We start from the raw sequence: 20,281 nt of genomic DNA, 5'->3' as shown, positions 1-20,281 counted from the left end.
CACAGAGGGCAAATTGTTCCCCTTCTTAGAAATAATGATTTTGGAGGCGCTGGGGTGGCTCAGTCTGTTGAGCTCCTGCCTCTTGATTTTGGCTCAGGTCCCGATCCCAGGACGCAGCCCGCATGGGGCCTGCTCAAGAGTCTCTCTCTTCCTCTGCTTCCCTTCCCCGCTTGAGCGCCCTCTCTCTCGCGCTCAAATAACTTAAGACAAAGAAGAAGAAGAAATAATGATTTTGTACATTTTGACGTACTGCCTTCCAGTGAATATGAATTTATGCGCGACATGTGTTTGTAGGAAACACACATACACACATGCTGTGTATATATTTCAGTGTCTGCTTCGATCTGTACCTCTAAAGTCTACCTGAGCCTCTGTTTTTCCTCAGCTGTGAAATGCACAAATCTCCCTCCGCCTCCTTGCTGGTCTGTGAGTATGAATTAGGTCATGTTAACCGTAGATCTCACCAGATCTTTAGTAAGTTTCCGCCTTCCTGAGTTTTTCGTGAGAGTCGGCTGGAGGCAGAGCAGTCTCCAGTGCGCGTGGATACAAGCCCATCCAGAGTGTTGTGCGTAGTTGTGGAAAAGGCTTCCCAGGGCCACCCATGACCAGCTTGAGAGCATGGCTCTGCCGGGGCCCTTACTGTTTCTCTCACCTGGTTTGTCCTTGACATTCTCCACAGCATGCTTCCCCGGCCCCCAGGGTACCAAGTTCTGCAGTGGTTTGCAGCTGCTGGTGGAAGCCGGGTGGCCCTCTCCTCAACTGGGAAGGTATCTTTTGTCACATGGGCTCCCCAGTCCTTCACGAACGTTCCCTCACCTTCTGGTCTACCTCCTTCCACAGACGCTCAAGTTTAGCCCACGAGATGGGGCGTCCGTGAGGCATGTCACACCCCCGCCGTCCCCCTCTTCTCCTTTCCCTCCCATTGGTGTCCAAGTGCCGATTTGGCCAAAAACAAAAGCTTCAGTGCATACTGAAGAGTGCAAATCAATGCCCAGAGGTGGAGCTCATCCACGCACTCTACAAGGAAAATCCGCCTTTGGGCTCGGTGTTTCCTACTACACGTATGTGCAAAAGCATGACTATGTGCATGTGTTTGAGAGAACCTGAGTGAATGACATGTACGTGAATGCAGATTTACGAAGTTGAAATCATGATGCGTACGGTTTTGTGCTTGATTGTTCGCTTATTCTCCTGTGACTATTTTCCATGGCGTTCAGTTTAAGAAACACCATTTCGAAGAAGAGAGGTGTACATCACGGTACTTTATTTAATCATTCCCCTTGAGAAATGCTTAGGCCGGTCCAGCTTGTTTTGCTGTAATGAATGCCACTGACATGTGACTGCACGCGCTGGTGTGGGTCTGTTCGTGCAACTCTCCTCCTTGTTCCTCTGCTGCCTTAAGAGGAGATTAGAAAGCAGACCCCTTTTTCTCCTGATCCAAGGGCATTGGTATGTCCTTCAGCTTGTAACACACTGATGCTTATAGAAACTAGTCAGGTGTTTCATTTACTTGTTAATTAACACGCTGAAGGGCCCTGGAGATCTGCTTTGGTAAGTTTTAAATCTTGTGCTTAGGTTTTCTCCGATGTTGATACGCAGTGTCTTTCATTTCTCTTTATTTTCCGTGATCTTATTTCCATAACTCACCCGTCTCCCACCTCTCATGCCAAAACGCTACGTAGTCAACGATGCTAGATTGTTTATAAAAGTAGTTTACTGATTTAGAGCGGCGATATCTGAGTGTTGAGGCTCATCTAGAAATATTGAGGAATCAAAGGGAATAGAAAAAGAACCCCCTGAAGGGGAGGGGAAAGATGAAACAGAGGAAGAAAGTAGTCAGTCAGGAGGGCGTGATCAAGCCGTGAAATGTTGCTGGTAACATCCCTGGAAGCAGTGTGAAATGCATGCCTCAGCATAGCCACCCCCACCCCCCCAGCTCAGGAGAGGGTGACCTTGGGTCTTGAGAGTGAACGCATGTAAAAATACATGATGGTTGTCCCACAGAAGAAACATTTGAGTGGTGGTGATTCAGTTGTCTTAAAAGTACAACCGATTGCCAGTCCTTTAAGATGCTTTAGGTACCTAATTCCTGAGGTAGAGCCGCTCTTAACTCTTTCAGATCCCCTCACCATCTAAAGATCTAGGGTTTCAAATAGCTACGTATCAAACAGAAGAGAGTTGCTGTATTATGTGTTTTTCTGAGAGTAGAAGAGGAGAGAGTAGCTAAGTTACAGCAGCACGAAGATTTAAGTTAGATGTGGAAAACTACATCTAGCATGAGACTTGATCGGCATCCAGACTTGATGAGCATTGATCGGCATGAGCTTCTTAAACTGGAGGTCCAAGTTCCACACCTCTCCTCAAAAGGAGTAATAAGGGCGGATTGAGGAATCTTCAGCTGTAGCACTTCTTTGTGGAGGCTCAGTGGACCAGATGGGTTACTAGGGTCCAGGGCAGGAAAGGTCAGCTTCTCCAGAAGAGTGATTCTCAATGCCAATTTCACCTCTTCAGAACACTTCATAAAAGGCAATCGCAAAACTGGATGCATTCGAATCTCCCCTCGCAAGTTTGACTTCATTAACAAGAGAGAATCAGGGCTCCGTTCAGAGATGGGGAAAAAAAAAATCTCGGGTCCGAAAGCACGCATGAGTATGTGTACACACAAAGCCAAAATCATATAAATATGTAGATTGTTCTTTTATGAATTCTCAGTTCTTTATAACCGGGAGTTAACTGGAGCTCATTATAGAGCATATGTTTTCTTTACAAATTTTTCTAGCTATCACAATTACAACGAAGATGAAAAGTGACTTCTGTGAATCTTCGTCTGTCTTTTCTTTTTACATTAAATGTCAGCAAAATCAAAATATTGATTCAGTGGCATTAGAATGATTTCCATGGTAACCGGCTTCTATTTAAGTAGGGGATTATGACTTCCCTGTGGATAAACGTAAAAAAGAAGTGGACTTTGTGGCGAAACAGCTTTTCAGAGTGGGAAAAAATAGCTTAACGATGAGCACACACAAAAATTACGTACCGAGAAAGTACAATTTAATTTTTTTAAACTTGTAATTCTATCACGCTGAGAATAAATATTGGTGACTGTATGTTAGGGTCTTCTACGATAGTAACACCTTTAAAAAGATACGCAGTGGAGAAGAAATACTGGCCACAAGTATGCGATAAATATTTTAATTGCTTTTTTTTTTTTTTTTTATTGCTTCGGTGCGGTATCTACTTGGTTTTAGGGATAGATTACATTACATTAAGGGAGTTAATTGGAAAGGAGGAGAGGCCCTACCAGCTGTGTCTCATGTATGATCCAGAAAAAGCATGTATAAGCTCACATTCTTTGCCCCCTGCTACTCAGGTACACATTCGTCCAGTTCCTCCATAGCGTCATAATTTGAGATACTACGTGGGGCAGGCAGAGACTCTACCTAGGACCAACAGGCAAACATTGACTTTGGGCAAGTGATCCAATGAACCTGTTTTGTTACCTTTAAAATGAGTATAAAGAACTGAACATTGGGGCACCTGGGTGGCTCAGTCGGTTAGGCATCCGACTTCGGCTCAGGTCATGATCTCACGGTCTGTGAGTTCGAGCCCCGCGTCGGGCTCTGTGCTGACAGCTCAGAGCCTGGAGCCTGTTTCAGATTCTGTGTCTCCCTCTCTCTGACCCTCCCCCATTCATGCTGTCTCTCCCTGTCTCAAAAATAAATAAACATTAAAAAAAAATTAAAAAAAAAAAGAGCTGAACATCGATGGTGACTGTCTCCCTCCCAGCCTTATGACAACCCACTGGGCTAATGCCCATGATGGTGCATCGTAGGAAGAAATTGCTACACAGCTAGAAGTTAATACTGTTTTAAGACATACTTACTGACTATCAATAGGCCTGAATAACGTAAAATTTGAGTTTGGTTCAACACCTGTATTAAAGACAAATAGGAGAAGAAAAGGAAGCCCCCTCCCTGCCCCCACTCTACACGTTGGGCTGAACATTTTGTATACAACAGCCCAAATAACAGGGGAGTGGTATCCAGGTGTAATCATCTTTTCATGGTATCATGACATTAGTATAATATTTAGTATAATGGGGGAAACGTTTCTTTAAACTTGAAATACTTCTGCATGTTGGAGTCCTTTAAAAAAACAAAGAATGCTTTTTTTTTTTTTAATTGAGGGATAATTGACATGTAACATAGCAGTTTCAGGTGTATAACACGACGATTCAATATTTGTGTATATTGCAAAATGACCCACGCAATAAGTCTAGTTAACATCACAAAGAGTTATGGTTTTTTCTCTTATGTTGAGAACGGTAAAAAAAAAAACATTTTGTGAAATGTTTATTTATTTTTTGAGAGAGAGAGAAAGAGAGAGAGAGGGAGACACTGGGTCTGAGCAGGGGAGGCGCAGAGAGAGAGAGAGAGGGAGACACAGCATCCGAAGCAGGCTCCGGGCTCTGAGCGGTTAGCGCAGAGCCCGCAGGGCTCACACTCAGACCCAGAGATTGTGACCTGAGCCAAAGTCAGACACTCAACCGGCTGAGCCACCCAGGCACCCTTTGGGTTATTGGGTTATTTTTCATTCTTAATTTATAATACTCGTTTGTGATTGTCCCTTTACAAAACAATGAGAAGATATTTTTTTGGAATTGGGGTCGTTTTCCTGGCTTCTGATTTTACCTCTTATAGAGATGTTTAGTGGAGTCATATCTGTGAGTCAAAAATTAGAGTATCTGCAGAGATACTTGAATCATGACTGTCCTTAAAAACTTGAAATGTGGGAGTGCCTGGGTGGCTCAGTCGGTTAAGCACCTGACTTCATTCAGCTCAGGTCAGGATCTCCCGGTTAGCGAGTTGGAGCCCGGCATGGGGCCCTGTGCTGACAGCTCAGAGTCTGACCTGCTTCAGATTCTGTGTCTCCCTCTCTCTCTGCTCCTCCCCTGCTCATTCTCTCTCTCTGTGTGTGTGTCTCTCTCTCTCAAATAAATTTAAAAAAAAAGAAAACTTAAAAAAACAAAAACAAAAACAAAAAACTCGACATGTGTCGTCAAGCCAGCACCAAAGGCTAAATTCACTGTAAAGTCACTGCCTTAAAAACAAAACAAACAAAAAAACCGAATTCCTTTTTCAAGTTACCAAATGAAGAAAGTTACATTTCACGATGCTGGTTTTCGTGCTTCCATTTATTCAGCCAGTACTGCGAGCACCTCCCTGTTGGGGTGGGGATCTAGAGGCGAATGGAACAAGTGGTCTGTTCCCTCATGTCCCCTTGTAACCAATTTTGTTCCCAGCTTGGCAACTCAGCCTTCCGCTGTCACATCACAGAGCAAGCACTGACTTAAACTCCTTTCTAGAAACCAGAAAATCCGGCATGAGGGCCATGGGGGCTTCCTCTATGTAATTAGTTGTTTAGCTCCGAAAGGAGCAGTTTAACACATTTTAATAAAGTGCTTGTTCCTACAAAGAATATTTGCTGTTCTTTCCTTGTTCAAGGCTGACAATGGAAAGGTGCCCAAATCTGATTTTCCACCGAGAAAGCTTCAAAAGCGACCCGAGGGCATTTAAGGAGAGAGGAGGAGAAGGTTGAGTGCTTATTATCTTGGGAGAACTTTCGGGTTTCAGAATTCTGGTTTAGGGACATAAATGAGCACCACTCAGGGCCAGCCATACACTTGTTTTTGCTCAGTTATAGACCTCAGACGTTTATAAGGTACTCTGACAAAAATCTGAAGACTCTTCCTTTTACAACTCAGCCTGCCATGTTAAAGAAATAGGGTCTTTGAAGGCAAACAGGCATTGGTTTCACATCAGTGCTGGCAGCATTTAACCTTCTCTCTCAGCCTTGGTTTCCTCACCTGTAAAATGGGAATAACAATAGTGATTTGGGGGGTAGGCAGAATGGTATCCAAGAGAGTGTCCAAGGGTCCACACTCCCCGGCATACTCACCCTGTGTATTCCCTGGAACTAACATACCATTGGTGGCTTGAAGATAGACGAGGTCATGTGGCAAGGGATATCAGTGGCCTCTAAGAATTGAAGGTAGTCTCCAGCTAAAAGCCAGCAAGGAATCAAGGACCTTGGTTCTGTCACTGCAAGGGACTGAATTCTGCCGACACCAAAAGTGATCTTGGAAGTGGATTTGTCCCCAGCGTCCCCAGACAAGGATACAGTTGGGCTTCTATGTTGATTTCAGCCTGTGGGACCCTGAGGAGGGAGCCCAGCCTCCCGGGTTCTGGCTGTGCCCAGACTTCTGAGCTAAGGAACTGTGTGAGCTAGGATGAGGCTACTGATTCTTAAGCTACTGTGTTTGTGATCACTTGTCACAGTGGTAAGTAATCCATCTTACCGAGTTGCTAGGCAGAAAACCTAGCAAAATGGAGGATGTGGCCCTTCCTCTCAGCACTGGGCTGTTTTCTCAGGGAGTGAAGGGTGGCTCAGACAGTGCCAGTGGCTTTCCAGACTTCCCAGGCCAGACCTTGAAAGTAAACGAGATGACAGAACCTCAGGAAACACTGACATACCAGGTAGGGCTCTTGAGTATCTGCTCAGCTTTTTCTGAATTTGCTTGGATCTTTTCCTGAGAGGGTCCTTCCTTTCTCACCCACAGGTTTTGTTCTTTCAAAGGGCTCAGCAGTGGCTTTTTGGGTGGCTTCTTTGAACCACTCATTTTGATGGCTGCAGCTCGCCCGCTTAGGGCCTTTTCCACATGACAAGTGGCACTTGTGCTTCACAGTGTGTGCCTAACGAGCGCTCGAGACCCCATGTAGCCCGGCACTAATAAAACACAATGAAAGGGGGAAAGCGAGCTCTCAAAATCTTCATAGTTCCGGCACTGGCGAGTGTTCTGGTGTGAATTCTTGTTTGTTTTATGGGATGCGATGTGGGAGATTGTCATCAGAGTCCCACATTCCTGGATTCCTCTTTCCAGGTTGACGGAATCAGAAGCTGCTAGGTTTCCTAGTGTTAAAGCCATCTGTCGAACCAGGCGCTGCTCAGATGGAGACAGGGTTATACATCCACGGCGTGTGTGATCTTTCTCCAAACGTGCCCCGAGGCCCATGAATGAAGCAGTTTGCAAATCAATCATCACGTAACGCATCTCTCTCTCTCTCAGTCTTTGCCAGGTTTGTTGACTTTGCTCCAAAGAGCTACCTCGCCTCCAGTGGTCTCACCCAACATCCTTCTATTAAGAATCTGGATTTGGCCTCAATTACCTCAGTGTCTCAGATTCATAAGAGGATTTTTGTCCATGTTGTCGACACAGATGGATTTTTCCCTGAGAGACCAATAAGCTCAAAGTTCCTGAGTGTGGTGATCAGGACATTCATTTTGAGGGTGTTCACTTGCAACAAATTGACACAAACTTACTGACTTAAAACAACATACCTTTATTCTCTTACGGTTTGTATGAGTCAGGAGTCTCCTCAGGGTCTCCCAAGTCTGCAATCCAGGTGCCAGCTGGGGAGCTGGGGTCTCATCTGTGGCTCAGAGTCCTTTCCATGGTCACGTAGTTGTTGGCAGAATTGATTTTCTTCAGGTTGAAGGACACACAATCGCTTACTTCTTCTAGGATGGGAGTGGGGTGGGGGGGGGGAAGAGAGGGAGGAAGAGGGAGACTCTCTCACTTTTATTCTTTCCCTTCAGGGAAGGCCTAGATCTTCTTTTGAATAGCTCATCTAGGATAATCTCCCTTTTGATGAATGGCATCCACTGATTAGGAACCTTAATTACAATGGAAAATCCCTTCACCTTTTCCCATATACTGTTAACTTAATCAATGGAGTTAAAAAACAAAAGAAAAGAAAACAAAAAAAAACCATTGTATTCACACTCCCGCTTGCACTCAAGGAGAGAGAGTTATGTAGGATATAAGTCACAGAGGGAAGGGGTCTTTGGAACAGCCTAGAATTCTGGTTGCCTACTCAGAAAGATACAAAAGAGAATATGTACACATAGCCTTGTTAGAAACCATCCAGCCATCTGGTTGAATACTTCAGAAGTCAGTGTGTGGAAAATTAATTAGCAATGCGAGCAGTAAACAATAATTCACCAGAATAGTACAAATATCATAACATAATCTAAATAATTGGTAAATAAATAAGACATAACTCCCCTCTTCATTTCTCTCTTTGTCTTTCCTTTATCCCATATCAGGGAAGCCACTCCTGCTGCAAAATGCCTGGGTTGTTTTGCTGAGTTGAAAGTGGAAAAATCTCATTTCTTTTGGCTTCAGTCTTCCTTGAAAGGCATGATAAAATACACTCCTCAGTCCCATAGTCTCCATGCTAAAGGACTTCTAGCACATAATGATCCAAGTAAAATAATGACACCAAAATGGTGCAAATATTTAAAATTGTGGTGTGTATAAATGTCAGTCTATTTGATCTTTGCTGCTGATTTTCCTCCTTGGCGAACTCTCTTGTTGACCCACTGGGCTAGTTTCACCCAGCGCGAGTCACTGTCTCGCGAGTCACTGTCTCGTGAGTCACTGTCCCCTAAAACACCATATGGAGGTAGGCCAGGTAATACACAGTATCCTTGATATGCCAGTGGTGCTCTCCAACATTTTTGACTGTAGTTTTCCCTAGAACCTCAGGACTGTAGGGATTAGTGGTGTTAATTTAAGCTATTTACCTTCTTGTCTTCTGCCTACCTGTTGAATAGCATTTTGATGACAAATAAAGATGAGACTGCGTGTTCCCAAGTTATGCAACTTCTGAATTAAACCAGTTTCATCAATTTCCATTTATGGGTACATGGACGTACAAAATCATGCATCCACCAAGGAAGTAGAGAGCACTAGACATAACCCACATTGCAACTTGCCCCATGGTCTCTGTTTTTGTCTAGTCTTGAGCTTGGGTAGGTATTTGTCTCTTCTTTGCAATTATACGAAAGCATTAAGGAGGAATGTAGTCAGTTATTAAATTACTAATTACTAAGATTTTGTCAGACAAATGGAAGAAAGGGGTTTATACATTGCTTTCCTTAAATAACATCTGCCTCTTTTATTTCCTCCCTGCTCTGCAATGTTCTCACTTCTGTATTTCTTTAGACTTCAGCCTGGCCCCTAAGGCCTGAGAGTACCATCACTTCAGAGTCTCCTTGCACTTACATAAGCATCTTCTCTGGACATTAACCCAGCTCGTTACCCCAGTCAGTGTCTTTTGGAGAGTGTTTCCGATAGAAACATTTCCTTCCATTTGATTACATACAGCATTTGATATTTTACCAAACAGCTATTATATATGTAACTAAATTTAAAGTTTAATATTAAATTTAATATTAAAATAATTATAAATTTATAGTAATTGTGTACATATGTATATGTATAGACATATATATGTATATATATATCTATATCTATACATATCTACGTATATGTATAGATATATATATAATTTTAGGAAAATGGTGTGTTATTTATCTCAACATTCTCCATCTCATGGATAAAACAAAAATGGGAAGGAATCTTTAGTCCAGTAGTGGGTGGGCTTCCTCCAAAGCATGGTGGAAATGGGATTAGCTCATTTCAGACTAATCTAACCTTGACTACTAATCTAACCCACTTCCAACCTTGACCCTATGACCTCTTCAAGCCACCATCTTGTATGTCTCCTTGTTCAGTTGGTTTCTCAAAGGCCTTCTGCAAGTGTCTGCTCCACTGAGCCAACTCTTATTTGTTCCAGATGCATAACTCATTAACCGTCTCTACCTTCACCATGCCACTGAATCCAGTCTTGGTTCCCATCTCAATGGCTTCCTTTTGTGCCTATCCTTTGTTATTTCTCTTCAGCATTTTAGACATTGGTAACTTCCATGTTGGTAACCCTGCTGCTCCATTGTTCATGCACCACCCTCTACTGGTTTTCTTCCTGACTTCTCTCTGAATCTCCTTTGATGGTGTCTCTTGTTCTGCCTGATTCTTAAATGATGATGTCTCCAGATTTTGCCCTTGGCGCTTATCTTCTACCATGATAGATAGTTGTTGAATCAATAAGTGATGAATCCACATACTCTCCAAATGTCTGACTGAATCTCTGGACCCACTTCTATCTATAGACATCACAGATTCTTCAAACTCATCATGCCCACAACGAACCAGCCAATTCCTCCATGTTTCCTCTCTCGATGTCGAGGTCAGAATGTAAGAGCCTTATCAGATTTCTTTCCTTACCTTACCCTGAACATCTAACCCATTATCAAGTGTGGCCAGGTTCTGTCCCTCAGATGTCCCACGTCTGGCTCTCTCCATCATTTATGCTTTTACTCTCCCATCTCAGACCATCGTCATTTCTCACCTGGACAGCTGCCTGGCCTGCAGTTTCTTCTTCTCAAACCTACCCTCTTTACTACTGCCAGAGAGGACTTTTCTCATTTGCATATCCAGTCATATCATTATCCAGCTCCTGACTTCTCTGGGTCATTTGTTACCTACTTCCTCATTTACCCGATGAAAGCACAAAATGTGAGTATGGTCTTCATCATCTTACTCCTGCCCGCCTCCAGAGCCACATCTCCTACCATGTATGCCCCTCGTAGAGGTTCCAAACTACATGATTTTCTCTGAACAAGCCAAACTTGTTCCTGATCCCGGGCCCTTCTGTGCATGTGAAATTTCTTCTGTCTGGAATGCCTTTTCCAAGTTAGTCTCCATAGCAAGTTTCCATTCATCCAAGACCCCAGAGCAACTGCTACCCACACCGTCCACCCATCACTCAATCCCAGCTTGGTTTACAATACAGTCACCATTCTGAATGCAATACAATGCAATACAATGAGGTTTCATTAGGTTTGTGAGGCCTTATATTTTCTCCGCTGTTTTACATTTCTAAATCTTGGTAGGCACAGAAATTAATTATGGATAGTGTCAAAGAATACTGTTTACAGGCTGTAATGTGTTATTGGCACTGTAGACCTTTTAAGTTTATCCTCACTTTATAAGTCAAAGAAGGTTCAACCTGTGCCATTCAGATAAGGTATAAAAAACAAGCTTCTCAGTTGAGATGCTCTAAATAGAGACATGAGATTTCTTCCTCTTCAGTGACTTTGGAAGTCAGTTTTAGTCTTCCCTATTCTCATATATTTTGGGGTTTCCCCTCACCATTTCTGTTGTAGTCTTAAAGACCAGGGTTATCTTACAAATTATTTCTGTTTTTCCATTATAAAGGCATTCAGCTTCCGAGTGGTTCCTCACTCTACCTTCAAGAAGAGTGTGTAAAGCCATTTTTTAAGGCAGAGTGACATCAAGTGTGCATAAATCTTGCCTTTAATTGACCTCGGTGAAACATCCACTTATTGAAGAAAGAGTGCTTTGGTTTTATGGCTGTGTGTCTGTACTGAGAGTTTCTATATTATGTATTGCTTTCTGTGATTTTTCTTGATAAGTGGGAGGGCAGTGATTTAAGACAAGCTTTTCAAATTTCTTTTTTGCTACAATATGTATTAAATTAAGTTGATTATATGGAGCAGAACATGGGAACACATCACCCTTTGGAAACCTCAGCTTTCTGACAACTTCATCGAACGAGAACAGCTAAAAACTAAGAAGAATTAAAAGAGAGAGAGCTTACTGGAGCTAAACTCCTTCTAGCACTGAGGCTTGTGAATTGTACAGAATGGCAGTTGCACATTTATTTGTTTGTTTTTAACTTAGTATACATTTGTTTGTAGGTCTTGTTTTCACACTCCCATAGCATGTTAGAGACAATGAATAATCAGGGGGAAAAGAACAACAAGGATCGTTTTACCTAATACTAAGAGGAGAGAAACAAAATTCAAAGACTTTGTAGAGTTTATGTCAAGTCCGAGAGCATCACCTGCTCAAAATGCCTTGACTACTCTCCCCCTGTATTACTTTCAGTGTTAGTAGTGATGCCCCTGAGGTTGTCATCAGTCAACAAATTTTTAAAATTTTTTTAACGTTTATTCATTTTTTGATAGAGAGAGACAGAGCGTGAGGGGGGAGAGGCAGAAAGAGAGGGAGACACAGAATCCAAAGCAAGCTCCAGGCTCTGACCTGACAGCACAGAGCCTGACGCGGGGCTCGAATTCACGGACCATGAGATCGTGACCTGAGCCGAAGTCGGACGCTTAACTGACTGAGCCACCCAAGCATCCCAGTCAACAAATATTTATTAAGTATCTGCTATGTGCTTGGCACATATGAAATGTCCCCTAAAGGACATTACAACCCAGGGAGGGCCACTGACATTTAAACAGGTAGTCATAATGCAATGGGATCAGTGTTCTGGTCGGTGAAGTATGGGATCTGTTGTGAGCATAGTATATTCAGAAAGGCAGCTGCTTGTGATCTGTTGATTATTCCTTCAACAAATATTTACTGACCATCTACTATGTGCCACTTACTGTTCTAGGAGTTTGAGATACATCCATGAACAACCTTTGGAAAAAAGTGCATACCTTTGAGGTATTTCTATTCCAGTAAGAGTAAGCAGTTCATAAACTATAGATGTAATAAACCCATAAACTGGCAAGGATGCTGGAAGGTTATAAATGTTATGGAAGAAAGAAAAATCCGGAGCAAGGCCAAGGGGTCCAAAAGGCAGGAACACTTAAGTAGAGAGAGAAGAAAAGACTTCATCCTGATCTTTGAGTTAAGATAGTGATTCAGTCTAGACCCAATCAGGAGAAACCATGTGGTAATTTGAATAAGGAGCATATACTATAAAGAATCATTTAACAGAATATTAAATTAATAAGAGATCAACTAGCAAGAGGGAAAGCAAACTGCAGAGAAAGCAGGAATAGAACATATGAAGAACAGCCCCTACTCCTAGGATTGAGATAGTGCCCTCCAGCCAGAGCTGAGTTCTAGGCCTTGCTGGGAGGTGCAGTTGTGAATTACTGGATGGCAGAAACATTCCTGTGGAACAGTGCTCTTGCTGGAAATCCACCTTCTGGAACTTGCCAGAGAACCTCCCTCTAGGGTGTGGGAAAAACCGTGCAGAGAAGTTTCTCATGAGAACTACTCCATCACAAGAGCCTCTGGGGTGGGGAGAGTTGCTGTAGGCAGCTGATGACTTTTGGGTGTTTCCGGAGCCCAGGCTAGAGAAGCTGTGGGCTCTATAGGAGCTGGACATAGGGAAGCCACTTGCACGGCAAGAACTTGGCTGGTGAGCTGTTGGAACCAGGAAGCAAGATCTCACTTTGCTGCAGTGTTTTTCCAGCATCTTCTACTGACAAAGCTTAACATTGTGCCAGCTGGCCCAGGAGAAGATATTTAAAGAGCCTAGATCTCCTGTCAAAAGCAGGAAGAGGATGAGTTTAGAAGTGAGAGACAATCAATTGATAACTTGCACAGACAGTAAGGAGATGGGGACGTGCGCTCGGTGGATGTCTTCAGGGAGAATGTTCCAAATAGAGAAGACAGTCGCTGCAAAGACCCAAAGGCAGGAAATACATAGGTAGGAGGTCAGTGTGGGGGGAACATTGTGGATGAAAAAGACAAGGCCAAGGGGCACTTGGATGACTCAGTAGGTAAAGCATGCAATTCTTGATCTTGGGGTGATGAGTTCAAGCCCCACATTGGGTGGAGAGCTTACTTAAAAAAAAAATGCAGGACCAAGAAAGAGGTCAGAGAGGAAAAAGAAGGTGAGACCCTTCAGGACCTGGGCCATCCTAGGACTTGGCACCCAAGGGAGTCAGTCAAAGGGTGGAGTGGAAGAGTGGCATGATGTCTGAAAAGAATCATTGTCGTGGCTGCAGTGAGGACAGACTCATAGGGGTCAGATATAGAATCAGATCAGTTAGGAGACGTTTGCAGTAATCCAAGTGAGATGTGATGGTGGCTCAGAGCAAGGTAGGAGCTGTGGAATTGATGAGAAGTTGAAAAGTGTTACCTTTTTATTTGGAGCAGTTACTCATAGTCCTGCCCCATTCCTTCCTTACCAGGGATATAGCTCTAGCTCCAGATACAGGCATAGACATTGACATTGACATAGGTATAGATACTTAGGTGTAGATATATAGACGTGTTTAGGATATACAGGTCCTATCTGTAAGAAAAGAATCCCAGAGCTCTGTGTAGATGAAAGCTCATTAAATGTATGCTGTTGATTACATTTACATATTTTTCTTGCAATCTGGAAGGTTGTGAGTCAAGAATGAGTTGCAGCAAAAGATCTATAGGTGTTTAAATTATAAACATAGCAGTCACAGCTTTTCATCATTAAATAAATGCAAAAGGTTGTATTTAACTTTTCATGTTTACCAAACACAAATCTAGTTTAGAACATTATCTGAAAGCAGAGACGCTTTCTATGCAGACCCCAGGCCGTCTCCAGCTGGCCCTGTTGGCTTACTCAGCCTCCCTTCTTCTGCTCAGCCCAGGCTCTGCCCACAGCTTGGAGCTCAGTGTTCCCTCCTGCCCTCCAAATGCACTCGCTCCCTGCCCCTTGGCATTCTCGTAGACTTAGCTATGTTCAAATGCTGGCCTACTTCCCCCCTGGCCCCTGGAAAATTTATCACATTCTTCATATTCTTTAGGTTTCCATTTTAATCCCAGTCCAGAGTTATATTAGTTTCAGGTGTACCATATAGTGATTCAACACATCCATACATTCTTCACATTCTTGCTTCAAACCTTCATGAGTGAACTTACCCAGCTCCTCCCAGGACTGTATTTTTCCAGAACAAAGTATTCTTTTCTATGTGCTCCCTTCTGTACTCTTATTGCCACGCTTGGCATTGCTGCGTTTTTTTTTTTTCCCCTACAAGACTGTCTTCTCCTTTTAGCTCCTTTAAGCTTCAATTCTTGAAGGTCTTAGTCTTTCTAATCTCCCTACCGAATTTCCTGAAATATGCTATGTTTAATAAATATATATCAAAGCTGACCTTTATGTATTTGGAAATGAAGTTACAGAGATTAATGTTAAATCTACTAATTAGAAAAACATTATCTAATAATCGTTGAGATCATTCTTGCCAATTATTTTTCACCCGTATGTACCAACTTGTGTCTATTACCGTGAATTTCTTACTCCACTGGAGTATTTACTGAACTGGGGAGAAATTCTTTGCGATAGTTGATCTTACCTGTGGCATTTCCTACCCCTACAGGTACAATGAAATCCACACCGTATTAATACTTTAAAATACTTCAAAATGTTTTCATATGAAGCACGATAATTTTCTTTTAAACCTTGCACTTCCCGAGACTATCACGTTAGACAGAGGACAACTACTCATGATTCTTAATCTTCTAGCATGTTCTGGGTGAAGTATGATATATGAACTATGCATATACTTTTATTAAGATTCATGTTGTCACCAAATATAAGTGCTTAAAATAAAAAAAAGATCTGTGTATTAAGCAATGCACCTCACTGTTTAATTACATAATGCTCATGTGTCTCTGAGAGTAGGAGGTTTACTGGGGTTGTCAAGTTTCCTACCACTCTAAAATTATGCTAGATTGGAGCAAAACAAGAAGGCAGAGAAAAAGAAATGAAGTGGGATTTATAGCCACATAAATGAAACTGAGGGGAGAATAATTCAAAGATATTTGATGAGAGAGGGACCAATCCAAATCCAAATCACCACTCAGGACCACAGCTTGACAGAAGTTCTACATTAGGAAAACATTTATCTCAAACCTGAGAACCCTTTATCCTAAGGGATACATAATTTGTGATCTAACTTGTATGGTTAACTTCAAGTAATAAGCCAAACAAGAAACTGAGCAGTTCCTGTAATGAGAGCAAAAGTTCTCAGAACTTGGCTATTTGAAATGTTTTCCTCTGTTTCCCAGAATGGCACTTGAATACTATCCCTTTGCGTGTAGACATATTTTATCTATTCTCTATTACTACATTTTTTCCAGTTGTATTGTAATTATCCATTCACATCTGTTGTCAACTCTAAGCAGTGACAAGAATCATGTTAATCTAGTGTATGTTTGGTGGTAGTAAGTGTTCAATTAAATGTCTGTTGAAAGAATAAGTAGTAGAATTAAGCATAACTCCTATGATTTTAGATTGAACAAGTGATTTATGATGGAGTTACCACTGAGATGGGGAAGATTAGGAAAGAGCTGAGTTTCAGATGAATGTGCTTAAGGTGCTTGTCAGATATTTAAGTGGAGGTAAACAGTATACAAGCGGATATAGTTCTCTAGAGAATTGGGCTAGAGCTATAAATTTGGCTGTCATTGTAATAGATATCATTTAGCCACTGAATTAGCTAGAATCACATTGGGAGAGAAAGCAGAAGAAAATCATAAGGTCTAGAAACAACCCATGTGCAACTCAGATTCAGTCAGGTGTGAGACGAGAAGCCAAGAAAGAAACCAGACAAAGTAACCAGTAAGCTAGGGGGAAGACAGGAGGTACTTTAAAAGCCAAGAGAAAAGAAGGTACCATGTGATATAGTGATAAATGGTGACAAGTCTTTGAGAACTTAACGTAGGTAGTGGGTGGAAGTCAGTCTGTTAGATCTGGCAATATAGAGGCCATTTGTGATCAGGACAAACACACACACACACACACACACACACACACATACACACACATACAATTGGGGAATGGTGGAAACAGGAGGCAGATTTGAAGGGGACTGAAAAGAAAATGGACTATGAGGAAGTGGAGAGAGGGCAGATGTAATTTTTGAAAGGCTGGCCATGGAAAGAAGCAGCCAAATGGGGTTATAGCCAGAAGAGATAAGGGGTCAGAGTAAGACAGCTACATCCATACTTGTATAAACTATGGGAGGAACAAGAACAAGGAAGGATGGTGATGAGAAAGATTCAAAAGAGAGGGAGAGGAGATGACCAATGGAGGAAAGTCCCCATCAAATGACAAAGGCCTCTGACAGGATGAAGGTTTCTTCTTCTTCTGTGTTTGACTGAACACAGTAAGTAGCTCTGTTCCATACAGTGTAGCTGAGGCCACTTACGCTATTTTTTCCAGCTGGAAGCTTGGCCAGAAGGTGGTCTTTCCACCTCTAGCAGCTCTCTTCATATGGGTTCTCACCATTCGGTAGTGTCCATTTATGCATGGCAACCACTTTCCAAGAGCAACCATTTCTAAGAGAACACACCTGATATTCAAGTATTTATCAAACATTTGCATCCATCATTCTTGTTAATATTCCTGTTGGCCAAGCAAGTCACATGGTCAAAGCCAGAGTTGATGTGGAAGAGACTATTCAAGGTTTTGCATGCTAGAGTTAAAGTTCATTGGGGGGGCCACTAAAGTAACCATCACAGGTTGCTTCTGTTTTCTGTTTCCTTTAAAATATTTTTTTAATGTTTATTATTTTTTATTTTTTTAAAAAAATTCTTAATGTGTATTTATTATTGAGAGACAGAGTATGAGCATGGGAGGGGCGGGGAGAGGAGGAGACACAGAATTCGGAAGCAGGCTCCAGGCTCTGAGCTGTCAGCCCAGTGCCCGACGCGGGGCTCGAACCCACGAACCGTGAGATCATGACCTGAGCTGAAGTCGGACGCTTAACCTACTGAGCCACCGAGGCGCCCCTTTAATGTTTATTTTTGAGAGAAAGAGAGAGACAGAGCGTGAGTGGGGAGAAGGGCTGAGAGAGAGAGAGGTGGGGACACAAAATCTGAAGCAGGCTCCAGCTTCTGAGCTGTCAGCTCAGAGGCTGACACGGGGCTCAAACTCGTGAACCATGAGATCCTGACCTGAGCCGAAGTCGGACACTTAACCGACTGAATTACCCAGGCACCAGCTTCTGTTGTCTTAGTGCTTTGCTATGCCTTAAATGTTAGTCGGAAAAGACATACAGAAAGCAAGACTATCATTATGGGAATTGGAAATACATAATAGTATTTTGGGTAGGGTTGAATGCCTGTATGAGCTGTGTTTATGAATGTAATAGCAAATAACATCAATCTGTTATTGTGGATTTCTGTGATATTCTTCAGCAGCTCTCCCAGGCACAAAGGCAGCAGACAGATTGGCAAGATCATTTACAAATGTTTAACTCTGGGAGAAAGTACGTAGATAGCAGAAAAGTGTCAGTGTATATAATACCTATCCTCTTGTCTTTTATGGACTTTCTTGTTCTTTTCCTTTAGGAATTACTGGTGCATTACAATCAATTTAGATATTTGCTATATTCAAATCAATATGTTAAGCTCTCAGAAGTTGAAAAATAAAAGCTATCAGATGCTATCATTGGCATCAACACATTTATTTTAATAGTTGAAAATTTTATGAAATAGTTGAAGCCCTTTTTTCCATCACATAGGCCTTTGTTCCTTTCCTACTTTTCATTCATTACACGTACAGTTTTGCTCCATTTGCCCTTTTCAGTGAAGGATAGATTGTCCAAAATTCCCTCACATGTTCAAACTTTTTTCCTTGGCTCTTATATTAGTCACTGTCCAGTCACAGATATAGAAATTACAGTTGCTATTTAAACACAGAGTATTTCATATAAGGAACTGATTCAACAGATATGGAAGCACTGAAAAGGCAAAAAGAGGATGCAGATAAGAACCCAGAAATAGAAATTGCAGGAAGTGGCGACTGTCTTTTGGGAGCCAACGGAAGAGGTTTTTAAACCCCAGAAGCCTGGAGGAAGAGCCCTAAGTACAAGTCATCTAAAGTTCTGAGGAGAAAGAACTGCCTTCGAGACAGGATGAAGCTAGTTCTAGAATTGCTAGAAAAATCTGGAGACTGTAATCAAATGCCATCCCAATAGTGAACAACAAGATGCAAAACAGGAAGAAATAAATCCCTTCTCCTTCCTTTAGTTGTTCAGTCTTCCTGTCTTGCCTCCTTTTGGAAGATTGGAACAGGGAGCACCTGGCAAAACGTGAGCAAGGTTTGCGGAGACATTACCCCAGCACCACAGAGCTGACCAGGGAAGGGTGGGATTCGAGCTGATTGATGGTGTCTCAATGACCAGCACAGTTGCCCTCCACCATTTTGGCCATCATCTCTTCAGTACCATGACTGGGAGGGAAAACGATAAGCATAGCCCAGTGGATGGCGACTTATTATACCTTGATCCTTGGCCTTGGAAGTACTTTATTACATTGGCTTCAAAGAATACTTGGACATTTTTGTGAACCTAACCCTTATTTAAAAGGTTCCAGTAGCAAAAATGTGTGTATGCCTTCCATTTATGGCTTAATAACGAGGTGAACACTCGATCAAATTTTAGCAAAGATTAAAAAAGCAAAAAAGTGTCTCCTAAACATGAAAAAGAACAAAATTAGGCATTTAATGAACCTGTAACAGTCTGGCCCCTTGGTGTCCATTGCTAATCCTTTTTGGTACCAGAATTTTCATTTTTCAGTGGCAAGAAAAACAGTGAGCTATGCAAGACATATTGTTGTTTTGTTTTTTTCTTGTGTCCTCTTATGGGTTTACTGTAAACTATTTGTATTACGGAAAAATTCCCAATCCATAAACATCTCTAGAACTGTCATTCAGAAAACATTTATCTTGATAACAGCTAATGCACAGATCATGGGAATTTTGAGCAGCATTTGTGAGATAATCACAGCTTTCTCAATGTAGTTATTATAGCAGCTTACAGAAACTGCAAGTATTTTCCAGTTTCTCTTCACAATTTTTTATCTTTATTTTCTATACAAAGTATGTTAATGCTTTTGGAATGATTTTTAGAGGATAATTCGTAGACTGAAATAAGCATGTTCAAGCTTCCTCCCAGAAGGATTTGTGTTTTGACCAGCCATTTGGAAGGAGGTGGGAGCAGCCAAAATAAATATAGGATAGGTGGGAGGGGAAAAACAAGCATTTTGTTTCATTCGTTTTATAAATATATTTCCTGCACCTGAGTTGAGTTTTTATTTTATTTCTGTTTTCTTCTCTTTTCCAAATTATATGTAGGACATATATTTTATGTCCTTTTTCTTCCTTTATCTAAATGATATGTAGAGTCAAATTTTAGCTATTCAATGAGGAACCTTCTCTTCCCTTCCTTGGGCATGGTCTTTTAGTGTCACCATCATAACCGAAGATTCTATGTTGTTAAAATCTTTTCATCACAGTCTTAGGTTAATAACATCTTTGATCTTTAGGGATTGTTAGAGTCCCCAGACTTAAGATGTATCCATATGGTTAGCAATAGTGACTGGTGTGACCAACAGGTCTGGTGTTGTGTGCCAATGGATCCCACCGTAGGCTTTCCACAATATGGAAGCACGCCTCATCCCATCCACATGGGACCATTGCCACACAAACCAGTTGAGCCTGAGTAGTCCCCTCCTCTTCCTCTGCCCAGTAATAACATCAGCCAAAATCATGTGGTGATA

At 42.0% G+C, this 20,281-nt stretch overlaps 1 protein-coding gene across 1 annotated transcript in view; it reads left to right on the top strand.

Annotated features, from left to right (window-relative positions):
* The window catches only part of NYAP2 (neuronal tyrosine-phosphorylated phosphoinositide-3-kinase adaptor 2), a 250,748-nt gene that overhangs the window by 101,533 nt on the left and 128,934 nt on the right, over positions 1-20,281 (top strand). The window lies entirely within an intron of this gene.

The sequence above is a fragment of the Lynx rufus genome, unplaced genomic scaffold, assembly GCF_022079265.1.
Source record: "Lynx rufus isolate CCGP_SWC_20201006 ecotype Redwood Valley unplaced genomic scaffold, mLynRuf1.p SCAF_2, whole genome shotgun sequence".
Taxonomy (NCBI): Eukaryota; Metazoa; Chordata; class Mammalia; order Carnivora; family Felidae; genus Lynx; species Lynx rufus.
The sequence above is the reverse complement of the archived record's forward strand: the minus strand, read 5'-3'. Positions and strand labels throughout refer to the sequence as shown.